The sequence below is a fragment of the Ursus arctos genome, unplaced genomic scaffold, assembly GCF_023065955.2.
Source record: "Ursus arctos isolate Adak ecotype North America unplaced genomic scaffold, UrsArc2.0 scaffold_7, whole genome shotgun sequence".
Lineage (NCBI taxonomy): Eukaryota > Metazoa > Chordata > Mammalia > Carnivora > Ursidae > Ursus > Ursus arctos.
Genome location: NW_026623089.1, coordinates 38,993,179 through 39,004,391, shown reverse-complemented (window position 1 = coordinate 39,004,391; position 11,213 = coordinate 38,993,179). Strand labels below are relative to the sequence as shown.

The following is an 11,213-nucleotide window of genomic DNA, read 5'->3' as shown; positions in this document are numbered from 1 at the left end:
GCTCAGAACATGGTTAACTATCCCCATTTGTCTTCATCAACAGAAAGTTTAATTTCTTAAGGTTCACTATTTTACAGATAATGGAAGAACCAAATAGAAATAATACTACTAGTGATCTAGGAATACACAGTTCCTGCTTAACTTCCGAACTCAGAGCAGGTGACGATGGAAAAGCTGAAACATTTTCATCAGGACCACACCCGCCCTGATCCCAGGAGCGGACCGACCGGCCTCATGGAAGCAGTGGGTGGTGAGGGGCAGGGTCACTGCCAGGAGAGGAGCCGCTCAGCCCCGTCCACTAGAAATACATGCCGTGAGCCACGTGTGTCATTTTAAATTTGCCAGTAGCCACATTAAAAGAGTAAAAAGAAATATGTGAAAACAATCTTAATAATATATTTTATTAAAGCCACAATATGCAAAGTGCCATCATATCCACACAAGATCCAGTACACTATTCTATACGGGAGACCTTTCACGTTCTGCTTTTGTTTGGGGGTGGACTTTTTGGGGGGCACTGTCTTGGAATTCCAGTGTGTGCTTCCCCCCTTACAGCAGGTCTCCATTCAGACTAGTGAGGTTTCCGGTGGCCATTAGCCCATGTGCCTGGAGGGAGAGAGTGGTTCAGTACTCAGCACGTACGACGGTCCGGGAGCCGACCTGTCCTGCCCCAGGTTTTGTACCGTCTCATTAGCTAAAAATGCTAAAACTCCATATTTAAATGGAAAAACCAAAACAGGAATATTTTGTGATCTGGGAAAATTATACAAAATTCAAATCTGTGTGTCCATAAATAAAGTTTTATTGTAACTCAGCCACGCCCCTTTGTTTATGGATCATCTCTGACCACTTTCCACAGCCGAGCTGAGCAGTTGTGACAAAGCCCATCTGGCCCGCAAACCTGAAAACATTTACTTTAGCCTCTTACAGAAAAAGTTTGTGGGCCCATATGTGAAAGAGTAGAGCACACACACCTCTCCACTCCCCTTGCTCCTCCTGACTCTCGACTTCCAGATCCCTCCATGTGGAGAGATGGCTTTCGTAGACTCCACATGCACTGGTGGCTGACCTCTCCACTGGCCACCATGATTTTGTTGGTGTTTGACAGCATTTTAATAAACGGGATTTACTTCATTTCACGGCCCAGGTTCTATTTCTTGCATTGAAGTCTTTCACTGGAAAGTCCTAAGCAAGGAATTCTGAAGGAAAGGCCTTAATGAGAGCCCTCCTGGCCCAGGTAACTGTCAGTTGACTATGACACGACCATCCTGGAGCCAGGCTGGTGAGGCTAGGAGAGCAGCAGCCCTAGGGAAGGGGTCCCAGCAACCTGAGCCAGTGAGCCATTTTCCAGCTGTGAGCGCAAACAGGCTGCCCCCACCCCTGCCTCGATAAATCCAGCACCTCTGAGCTAGGCACCAGACACGCATTACCACATAACGTCCCTTCACAAAGGAGCCAACTCCGAATTCCTGGTAAGAAAATCCACCTGACAGGAAGGGTCTGATTGCTCAGGCCCCTCAGCAAGTGACAGCCCAGCGAGGCCCAAGCTGCAGCTGTATCCCCCTACAGTGACGTCCCACCCTGCCATCAGCCCTGAGGATATGCTTTCACTGTGCCGACGCTGAGGTACAGAATCCCCTCAGTTCCCATAACAAATCAGTAGCTAAGGAGGTGTCCTGGCCAGACTTTGCTCTCTTGCCAGGGAGAGACAAGGAAAACAGGTGGATGGAAGGTAGCCATGTTCCCTGGACTCGGGCTGGGAGTGTGCTTGTATTGGGGGTGGGGGGTGTCACAGAGATATACAGACTGGACAGGCAGACAGACATGCCCTCATCTGCACCCTCAGTGCCACAGTTAGCGGAATGACATCCAGGACCTTTGCAAGCCTCAGTTTGCTCATCTGTAAAGAGGGGAGATGAACAGACACCACACTGGGATATCGTGAGGACTCAGTGAAAGAACACACGGGCGGTGCCTGGAACATCATGCAGGCTCAGGAAACACCGGTTTCCTTATCGTGTCTCTGCTTAGCTCCCTGGCAGGTAGCAATTTGTGGGGCTAGGACAGAATGGTGCCAGGCCCTGAGATAAAGAGGGTACAGCATAGAGGTTAATTTAGGTAAAGACTCAGGACAGTGCAGGGCACCGAGTCACGGTTTGATAAGCGTTAACTAGCATTTATGACTTTGTTCTTATTATTAAGCCCAGGAAATGCTCCACCCTCCTGAAGAAGTTTATGCAAACAACTCATAAAGAAGAATGAGCACAAGTGAGGAGAAGTCTGCTTGAGGCCTCCAGACAAGCAGTCTGGTACAACCACAGCGGCGGGAGAACTGGGAGAGTTGCCTCATGTCCTTTGCAGGGATGTGAGCTTCAAACACCCAGCCCTGGAAATTCTGCATTGTCCCCATTACGAGCTTTTGAACATTCCTGAATAATACAGGCGCAGGATGGAGCCAGTCTGCTGCAGAATGAGGTTAGTAAGCACCATGCACGTCCAGGCAAGAGCAAGGCCATTTTCACCCATGCGGTCAGGCAGATGGGCCCCTGCTGCCATGTTTCAGGGGTTCTGCCGTGAGTTGGGGCCAGAGAAGTCACTGCAAGGATGGGACGCCGGAGCCCGCTGCCTGAGGACAGCTTTATTTATGCTCTTGCAGAATGTACACGCAGGCGTTGTTTTTCTGGATGATTAGGGAGCCAGCTCACATAGCATCCGTGGTTCTACATTTAGAATTGTGTCTTCATTCACATTCTTTCCACGCAGCTCACGGCTCCTGGACTGGACGAGAGTGGTCACTTTGCCTGGGCCCGGCCCCTGGAAAGATGCCAGCTCACCTCGAGCTCCTGGTCCGGAGCGGGAGCTGAGTTCTCTGGCTGTGCTCGGTGTGGGGGTGGTCCACCCCGGTGTGCCCACCATGACCGAGCCAGATGTGGAGTCCATGGCACGGGGCAGGTAGGGCACATTCCGGGGGAGACATCGGATTCTGCAGCTGTCAGCTGTGACCAGTCTAGCTGGACCCCCACCACCCCACCACCAAGCTCTGAGGGTTCCTGCTCCCAGGCCAGGCTCTTGCCGGGTCAACTGTGTTTTATTGTTCTCTCCCGACCCCTCCTGCTGACGCTAACAAAGCTGCCAGCCACTGTCCTGCCTCCTGAAAGTTCCCTGGGTCACCCTCATGTTTTTCTTTTCTCAGGCAGCCACTTCAAGCAAACACCACCAGCTCCCGCCGCACTGCAAAGCTCACCTCTTCCAGGACCCCAAACCAGACACGCGGTCAGGCTCTCCACCTGCGAAGACTTAAAAGTAAGCTGGGGAAGGAATGTGCTGAGGAGCGGGAGGAAAGCAAGTTAGGAAGACCAGGGCCCTGCTGAGTGGTTTCAGCTCCTGTTACTCACACCCCAAAGCAAATGCCCCCTGTAAAATGAGATTTAACAATGCAGCCTTCCCTAAAATCTGGAACAAAATGATTTGGGCGTGCACAGATAACATGTGAACTGGCGATGAATTTGTTTCAATGTGTAACAGGAAAAAATGAACTAGAACATCAAACCCACGATTTTGCAGGTTTGCTGCAAAGCTCTGTTTTTTAAGAAGTTGTTTTAAATTTTTCTTACAAAAATATAGTAAGTGCTAGTACGGTTGGTTGAAGGTGCGGCAAAAATCACCAAAAAAAAATGACTAACATTTGAGAAGCTTTGCAATATACAAGCATATCAGTGTACATGAATTCATTTGATCTTCAGCCCAGCAGAGCTTAGGCAGTCTGTCCATCTTACAGATGAGTAAACTAAGGCACAGAGAGGTTAAGGGCTTTGGCTGGTGTCAGATAGCTAGGAAATACAAGGGGCCAGGGTTCCGAGTCTTTTGGTTGTGTTGTGTTGTGTTGTGTTGTGTTGTGTTGTGTTGTGTTGTGTTGTTTTAATGCTGGCTCACATCTCAAGTTGATTCTTTCCATTGGCCAGATTGGCTAGTGTTGGTTTTGACAAGCAGGAGAGGTGGGTGGGGTAGGTAAAATCAAGGGGTTCCCTTCGAGCCTCCCTCACACTGTCTCTGAGTACTGATCAGTGAGCAGGTGTCCCTGCAGTCAGGTCCTCAGTTCTCAGGACAAAAGGCAAGTTTTGAGGCTCCAGGGAGGAAAAGGGGCTGGATAATATGCTGGTTGGGGTCTGACCCCTCCTACTGAGGGACAACAAGGAGCTGTTCTTTCTGACTTGGTTCAAACTGAAGTGTGTAGACCCGGGTCTCTGTGACCCTGGCCACCAGCAGATTCAAGGCTGGAGGTGGTGCCAGGCCCCGAGTTAGGGCTGGGACACAGGTTGCTGGCCATGAGGAGCCCACAAGGGGGAGGGGGGCAGTCCACAAATAGATACAGAGATACAGCACTGTGCAGACTTTCAGGGGCTTTGAGCACCTCGTATAGCAGGGTTCCCGGTGGGGGCCAGCCCCTCCACTTTTCCAGGCCAAGGGGCAGGGGGACATGAGAAAAGTCTCCTGGAAACAAAGACAAAAATTCTTGCTTTAAATCCTTGCAGTGAGAGGACCGTCACAGGGCCAACTCAGGGAGGGGAAGGGGGGCTCCCAGGGGTTGGAACAGCATGAGCAAAGGCATAAGGGTTGGAAGATGCTGGGGATCTGCAGGCAGTTTGGAGAGCAGGCAACCCCAGGCTGAGACAGAAAGTGGCCACTGGGCCAGCCCCTCCCAGAGCCGGAGAGGGGAGCTCTGAGCTGGCAGGACGAGACCTGTCCACCAGCACTTGGACCTTGCACACAACGGGGCCTGCCCAGCCCGGCTCACCGAGTAGCCACTTACCTTGCCTCTTCCCTGATTATTTCCCATCCTTCTGAAACTCTCCCCCTGAAATCCCAGCCCGGCCTTCCCCCAGCCTGCAGCTGGGCCTGTTATTTTGCTCCGAAAGTACAGCAGAGTGCGGCTCCTTACTCGAGGAATGCAGGCCGCGGTCCTCCGCGGGGATGATGAAACAGGCTATTTCTGCCCCGGGACATCAGCAGGCGTCCGGGCCGGCGCTGGCTCCAAGGCACCCACTATCGTGTTTTTTAACGTTTCCCCAAACAAATGTTTTCCTTCGCACCTTGGGATGTTAGTATTTGGATCTAGGTGCTGAAATAGCTTTCAGAAATCGTTCTGGATTGAAGCTGGACTCATGGTTAGGGTCCAGCTCAGCGGCAAGCAATTTCTCACTCCCCAAGTTATCTATTACCAGCGGCCGATTTGGATGTAAAAATAGCTGCTGAGGCTGTTTGTTTAATCTGACTGTTACTTGACACCACGCGGGTGTGCGGTGCGGACTGTTTGCCTCTTCCCCACCAAGAACACCATTTGGTTTCCCCCGGCCGGGTCTCTATTTAGGTACGCTTCATGAACGTCCAGTGTCGGGACAACTTCTGGGCCCTGATTTCCCCCAGGTGGGCAGGTCCGTGAGAACTAAGAGGTGTGGGTCTTGACTCCGTCCCCGGCTCCTCTTTGGGCAGCCCAGAAAAGGAGGGAAGAAGTTTCGGCGGCCGGGCAGAGCCGGGCTGCTGGAGGACTCAAGGTTCTCTCCGGTTCCCGGGGAGGCCTGAAGAGCCAGCAGCTGGGCCACACGCAGAGCGGAAGGTAGGCTGCGGACGCTTGGCTGGGTTCTGAGCGGAGGCAGGGAGGCTGGAGCTCCCCGCGGCAGGGACCTTCGCTGGGGGGCCGGCAGTGGCGGGGATGGAGTTCCGAGTCCGGGCGCTGTGCAGGGTGGTGTGAGCCGCAAGGGGCACCCTGGGGGCTGAGGTTCTCGGTGGGCTGGGGGTGCCGTGGGTGCCAGATTTCCATGTGCAGCAGGAGGGGTATGCCGTACAGAGTGCATGGTACAGATGTGTGTGACTTTGTCCTTACGGGCGTGTGTCAGGACGCTTTGCTCTCACATGGCCGAGCAGACACAAGCCTGTGGATCGGCCGAAGTCACGCATTGTCAAACGGGGGCAACCCCACAGTGACAGGTCTTCAGGCAGGGGACTCACTATCTTGAGACCAGTGCTAGGCTAGGCAGGATCCCGGCGGCTGTAACAAAGAGGACAATTGGTCACTGGGACGTTCTTGCCGGTGGACTCTGGGAATATGTGTGTCCTGAGCATGGAGCCCCCCACAGTATTCTCCCACATGCTGGGGGTCCTCCACCAGACTCGCGCTTGGCCAAATCTAAAATCGTATCTCTTTTCTCATGGAGAATGGATCACTGAGGAGAACAATACTGAATATGTGTGGAAAACTAGATAGCCTTACAAAAATTATTATTTAGGACTTGAAACCCCTCCCACGGATGTTGGTCATGGAGGAGGCCATGCATATGGGGCGGGGGGAGCGCGGCAAGGACTATATGAGAAATCTCTGTTCCTTTCCCTAAATTGCTCAGTTTTACTGCAAACCTAAACTGCTCTAGAAAATAAAAACTATTTTTTAAACTAAATTATAGACCACTTCTTTCAACACTTCTAACCCAATTATAATGAACTATATTTGAAGTAATATTCTTAAAAACCCATAAGTGTAGAAATCCTGGAGAGTAGATTAAACCAACGTTTGTGTTAAATGGGGTCCAATTTGCCAGCATTTGAGTTCCTTCCACAACAGTGGTTAGTAAACCACAGCTGTGGGCTAGGCACCTGGTTTTGTAAATAAAGTTTTATTGGCACACAGCCACACTTGCTCGTTTACATTTTGCCCATGGCTACAAAGGCTGAGGCCATTTGGCCAGCAAACATTAAAACCTTTCCTGCGCGCCCTTTACAGAAAAAGTTTGCTGACCCCAGTTGTACAAGCACATTCCTTGAGATGGGTCAACCTGGTACCCACACCAAAAAAAGCAGGGAAATTTCCAGCTGTTAAAACAGCCTGTCAGCTGGACCCTTCGGGATCCGTAGCTGGCTCAGGAGCCCCAGCCCCTCCTCGGGGCTGGTTTTTCCAGTCTGGCTGGTACAGGAAATATTCCGTTTGACACTGGGAGGTTAGCTTTGCTGTGGAGTGTGGCCTGGGCCGAGCAGGGCAGACTGTGCTTATCAGGATGGTTTATAAATAGACATCTCCGGGTGACCCGAGTCCAGCGTGCTTCTGCCCCTGGGTCTTTGAGAGGAGGACAATTGTGCCTGCTGTTTGGTGACCAGAAGCTGGTTGGGATGGGAGCAACTGTGAGCACTGGGAGGAAAGGGGGCTGGTGGAATGCTGAGTCCTGGAAACAGGGGCTTGGATCTCCTGGCAAGCTGGGGAGACAGGTGTGTGTGGAGGAGACCGGGAAGGCTACAGAGGGCCACCAGTCCTCAGAGGATGAACGCGTCCACACTGGAGTCTTCTCACTGCAACGCAGGCAAGTGTCTTGGCATCTCCTGCTTCTTCGCTCCTGACCCTGAGAGGCCCTAGAGACCCTTACAGAAAGGGGAAGCCCCACGTCTGGAAATAGCCCTTTTCCTCCAGGCTATGCCAGAAATCTCAGTAACTGACACCTGCCAGCCAGTGGAGACAGGGCTGGGCCATCTTCTTCACTGTCTCTTGGGATTTCACTCCGTCTGCCGAGGGTTACTGGAGAGATGCAAAGGGCTTTAAGAGAAGGTGGCCCTCGTGGAGACATCAGAGCTGACATTTCCCAACAGGCTACAGAAGATCTTGGTTTTACTTCCATTTGAGAGTTTAAACCACATTTCACCAAATCCAGCCAATCTGTAACCCTACAACTCAATACGTTTCATTCAGTTAGTTGGAAAAACTGCTTGTCAAAATACCTTTTAATTTCTACTTGGTTCCCAGGGGTTGCATGATACCAGCTGGTGAGGACAGATGGGGGGTTGGGAGAAGACAAGGAATTTGTCAAGGCACATAGATCAAGACCCAAAAATGGAGACCGTGGAGCACTGCTGAGCTGTGTCACCCCCAATGTAAGTCATCAGTATCATCATGGAATATTCCCTAGAGGGAGCTGCATGTGTGAGTGATGCGTGTCTGCTATTCAAGGCAGAGGCAGAGCAGTTCTCCGCTGACCATGGCTCTCGGGTGGGAGACTGAAGACCACTTGGCACAAAGGGCATTCCCTTCCAAGCCTGCCCAGTCAGGCTTGGAGAGCTTGGCTACAGAGTCGGAGTGTCTGGGCATCTGACAGCAAGTCCAATCCACCAATAGTAGCCTTCTCCCCAGCACTGGACAGACAGACCTCTCTTCCCTAATAGGAAAGGGAAGAGACCCTTCTGGACCACAGCACATGGAAGCGGGGAGTTGCTGTGTCCTCCATTCTCTGCATGGCCATCCCTCCAGACTCTGGCCCAGAGAAGACGAGCACATCACAGGTGCCTGGGGCCTAGAAGGGCTTCCAAATCCCACGGAGACACCCGCACATGGTGCCAGCAGGAGCCCAGGGGCTCTGCCGACTGGATGCTCTTCCCTGCCTCAGTTGGTCCCTCCTGTCCCTGAGGAGCCCCCTCCAGAGTGGGCTTGACTTCTGAGGGACTGCAAGGCTGAGCGTTGTAACAGAGGAATTTCATCTCAGCCATGCCTTCGCCTGGAGCTTCAGAAGGCAAGGGGGAGAGGAAACTGAGATTTGCTTGAGTGGCGCAGTGCTCTCCCCACTCCCTGCTGACTGCGGAGGCTGGTTTCAGGCCTTGCACCTTGAGGCTCTGACTGCGACAGCCAGCTCATGCTGGAGCTGCCCCTGGGTCTGCCCTCAGCTGGGGCAGCCTGGCCACAGGCAGCACCAGCGGCTGCTCCCCTCACCTGGTCCTGTCGGCCCCTCTCTGGGGCAGGTCAAGCCTAACGGCCACGGAGGTCAAGAAACGAAAATTCAAACCCACCGGGCTAAAGCCACCAGCTCAGGGCCACTTCTGTCCCTGCGTGCCCACCGTTTTCATCAGGGCCATCCCTGGCTGCCTGGCTCCCATGTGCAGAGCGCTTGCGTAGACTGTCTGGGCTTTACTGCCAGCCTCATCCGGGGTAGTAGGTCGGAGGATCCCCTTGCAAGGGTAGGACCTGCAGCTTAGAGAAGTTCAGTAAGCTGCCCCAGGGTGCACGCAGTTAATGAGGTGCTAAGATGCAAACCTGGGACCTGGGTCCAAAGCCTATGTCTTTTCCATCCAGAAGAGTCTCTACGAGGAGGCCAGTCCACTTACCAAAGAGTCAAAACCTTCTGCAGAGAAGCCAAGCATGCCCAGACAGGCTCCTGCCCTTAGAGCCTCAGAGGCTTCCTGCTGCTCCGGGAGCCCCGCGGAGGTGCTCAGCAGGGGCCCTGGGGACGGGCAGGTCCAGATTCACAGTCCAGCTCCACCCTTCGTAGCCAGCCCCTGGGCCTCAACTTCCTCCTCTGTAAAATGAGAATACCAACCAATGAGACGTTCTCTCAAGGGCTCCTTCATGCATGAACTGAGCAAACATATGAAAAGTACCAGGCACATAATAAATATGACAACTGCTTTCTCAACTGCCCTATTTGTCGGGTTTTTTCTCTCCTGCTTAAACTCCAGGTTGGAGTTGGGGTTTTCCTTCCAGAGGTCGCTAAAGAAAAACCCCAATGTTTCAGGGCTCAGCAGATTTGGCTTCCTTGCTCAGCCGTAGAGCAGCTGGCATCATGCAGGACTGACCCAACCTCACAGTGGCCACTGGACATTCACACATCATTATTACCTTCCCTCATACACCAAATAGCGTCACGGATCTGTGCACCATTAGCACTTGGGGTGGAGGACTCAGCCCGAGAGGGGAAGTCATGTTCCCACCCACACAGGAACATGGGCAGGGTCTGGGTGACTCCATGCACACCGACAGCAGCCAGGATGCCCTGCTCTGCCCCAGCAGCAACTCCCCTCCCCCACCAAGGGAAAGAAGGGAGATTAAAGCTTTACTTAATTTTACCTAATTTAAAGTTACTAACTAGGGCAAGGGTAGGAGTCTAAATTGTAACTGAGCATGGAGGGATTCTCCGAATTGCTTCTGGTGACTACCTAGGAGCTGCAGACCCAAGAGGTTCCCCAAGGGAAACTCCCTACAAGCACCAACACTGCGAAAGGTCAGCCGAGATCCCATCTAAGAATGAGGGAGCTGAGTGGCTTGCTAAGGCAGAGAAACCAGGTGGAGAGGGCACGCACAAGGGCAGATCCCAGGACAGGGAAGCCCTCTCAGCACACTGGTCAGTCACTGCCTTGCTTATGTGGCGAAAGGCAACGTCATCCTAGGGACCCTCGTGCCCCCAGCCCTAAGTGGGGCGAGACGTGTGGTGGGGAGGTTAACGACATTTACGGACAGCCACTAGGTGCCAGCCACTTCACCGACACAAATTCATTAGGTCCTCACTATGACCCCATGGGGCAAGTACGACTGTTAGTCTCATTTTACAGATGAGGAAACCGAGGCACGAATAGGGTTTATAATTTGCAGAGGGTCACTCACAGCTAGCATGACCAGGACCCGTGCCCAAGGGGGTCTGGCATCAGGCCATGCCCTACCCACCATGTTATACTGCCCCTGTCTGGGGATTAGAAATGATGCCAGCTGGCATTTCGTGAGCACCTACTGTGTGCTTTACACACATGCGCTCCTTTAATGCGCTCAGCAGTCCTGTTGGCGGGTGCTGCCACCACCGATGGAGATATGGGATTCCTTCCCTGCGCTGTCCCCTTCAAAAACCTGAGGTCTCTGGAGTGCTGGAAGCTTCCATTCATGGAGTCCTTATGCTGTGCAAATCTCCTCTGGGCTCCTGATATTTTTTTTACCCCCACCCTTCACAACCACCCAATGCGGTGGGTATTGTTCCAGATGAAGGATCGAAGGCTCAGAGAGGGGAGGCAATGTGTCGAGGTCACACGGGGCTAGAAGAGGGGACTCCTGGTCTGACTCTAAATCCCATGCTCCTCCCACCACACTCTGCTTGCTGCACCAGCGGGACCAGGTGGGTGTCAGGCACACACAGCAGCCAAAGCTGTCTTGCAGCTGCCCTCGCACAAGCCCTGCCCCGTGAGACCGCCCTCCTTCCACCTGCCGGACGTGCAGCTTGCACTCGTCTCTGCGGCTCTCCCCTCGCAGGCAATAGTCCCTTGAGGAGGGCACCATTTCCGAATCACCCCTGTACCCCACTCAAGCACCGCCTGCCCAGAGCCAGCCTAGAGCACAGCAGACATAGCCCAGACCGCAGTGCTGGAAACCGCGGGGCCCAAGGGGCCCCAGAGCCTCTGGCTTATCAGTACAACCTCCCAAAAAG

At 53.1% G+C, this 11,213-nt stretch overlaps 1 protein-coding gene across 2 annotated transcripts in view; it reads left to right on the top strand.

Moving 5' to 3' along the window:
• The first annotated feature begins 1,939 nt into the window (after positions 1 to 1,939).
• The window catches only part of CUNH10orf71 (chromosome unknown C10orf71 homolog), a 30,616-nt gene continuing 21,342 nt past the window's right edge, over positions 1,940 to 11,213 (top strand). The window contains exons 1-2 of one of the 2 annotated variants that reach the window (XM_044378012.3): positions 1,940 to 2,952; positions 3,194 to 3,303. The gene's annotated coding sequence lies outside the window, so the exon portion shown is untranslated. Of the gene's footprint in view, positions 2,953 to 3,193; positions 3,304 to 4,393; positions 5,615 to 11,213 lie in introns of those variants that run through there. The other variant, XM_026481507.4, reaches the window with a different exon arrangement.